Below are 2,045 nucleotides of genomic sequence, written 5' to 3'. Positions count from 1 at the left end.
ACTCCTTCCTGTGCGATTAACAGCAGTGGACTCCACCACATCTTGACAACACTACATTTCTCCTTCACCAGTAAAGGTCAACAACAGACCCCAACAGGAATAGCTGAAAACTCAAACAACTTAGAGTTCACATGGCAGTCCTAGTTCAGATACAGTAATCATAGCATACTCTTCCTTGATTACAGGATACTCCGGTACCTATTCACAGCAGCAGGCTTGTCGTCACCTCGGCTAGCCTGACACAAAGACTTTATATTTCTGGGATGGTTTCAGTTGCCTCCGCAACTCATACCGTTCTCGGCTGCCCCTCACTGAGGGTGTCAACTAGGGCGTTTTCTGTTGTTCTCCTTCCCTGGTTCCTGAACTCGCATAGCTAGCAGCTGGGATCCTAGGCTCCGAGTTTCTGGAGATGCTGAGAGAGGGCGTTGCACTTAAGTTCTCCGAGAGGGTATATGGATCCGGTGGTAGTTCACACTCCCTGTTGGTACCTCAAGGTTTCGTCGCATCAGCCCCTCCTGACCGACCGGCCACAGGGAATTCGTTGGTGTTGTCCTCAGGGACTTTCTTGAATAGAGATATGTTTTGTGTTACTTTCTCTTGGCCTCATTGAACTGTTACTTTAGTGCCTTTAACTTCCACGACTACCCACGGGTCCACTTCAAACGGCGGTCAGAACTTCCCTCCGGGATGGAGGTCTTGTACTAGCACTCGGTCACCCACTAGGACAGGGTGTTCTCGAGCACGTCTTTTACTGGAAGCGTCTTCATTGTTATGGGCCCTCTGGGAGTCTGATTGATTCGAAGGGTTGGGTGTTTCTTCCTACACAGGTTGATGCAGGATGGTATCCTTCACAGTCCTGCCAAAACAGCTTGCTTGGAGATATGCCGGTGGTGCAGTGCGGCATGAGCCAATATTCCCTTAAGAACTGGTATAACGCATGTTCCAGGTGCTGCTCTCCTCCAATGTGATCTGGATGGTTTGTTGAGGGTTCTCATCAGGCGCTCTACCTCACCATTGGCTTGAGGCCATCGAGGGGTTACCTGGCGGTGCTTGATATTGTGGGATGCTAGATAGTCCATCAGTTCGGAGCTGGTGAACGGAGGTCCATTATCATTACAAATTTCCCTGAAAAGCCCATGTGTTGCTATGAGCTTTTCTAGTTTCGGAATCACCTCTGCTGCACACGTTGTTGCTATTATCTCCACCTCTGGATAATGCGAGTAGTCGTCCACCATGACTAGCATGTGTTTCCCTCCAGTGAGACTACTGAAGTCTGCACTCACTCTTTTCCACGGGACACTCTGAGCTGCTTTGGTGATGATTAGCGCTGGTGGATCTAGTGGGCTGGTGGCCAGGACAGTGTTGCACGATCGTCTTCACTTCTTGGTCTAGGCAGGGAACCAGACCTTGCTTTGGAGCCGGTTCTTGGACTTGACGACCCTTTGGTGGGATCCGTGTTCTAGGAGTGCAGATTTTTGTACGAGGTTTTCGGGCAGCACGAGTTGTGGGCCTCTAAGGAGACAGCCATCATTGGTCACAGAGAGTTCTTGACGAACTTGATTACGGGCCTTCAGGATCGACTGGGCCATCTCCGTGAGGAATGGTGTTGGATTTTGTAGGATCCTCCAATCTCGCGAGGTGGTTGCTTGGATGGCGATCTGTAAACAGTCATCTCACAGCGTAGCCGCTATGACATCTTCCAGGGAGATCGGAAGGGGCCTGGATCTTTCCATGATCATCCTCACATAATCTTCTGTGGCCAAAGTTTCTGCGGCTTCGGGATGCATGACCGGTCGTGATGAGGAGCCGTGGAAGAGCAGGATTAGAGGCTTGTGCTCGGTGATGACAGCGAAGGGGTTGGCCAAATATGTAGATGTAGAAGTTTTGAAAGCCCCATAGGATTGCGATTGCTTCCCGCTCTATTTGTGAGTATCGCTGCTCCATTGGTGTGAGCCTGTGGCTAGCATAGGGCACCAGGCCTATTCTCCGCTTTCCTGTCACTGGGCTAGGACTGTACCCAGGCCGGTGGTGCTGGTATCAACTAC

This window comes from Triturus cristatus, chromosome 3_2, assembly GCF_964204655.1.
Source record: "Triturus cristatus chromosome 3_2, aTriCri1.1, whole genome shotgun sequence".
Taxonomy (NCBI): domain Eukaryota; kingdom Metazoa; phylum Chordata; class Amphibia; order Caudata; family Salamandridae; genus Triturus; species Triturus cristatus.
Note: the sequence above shows the minus strand (reverse complement) of the source record.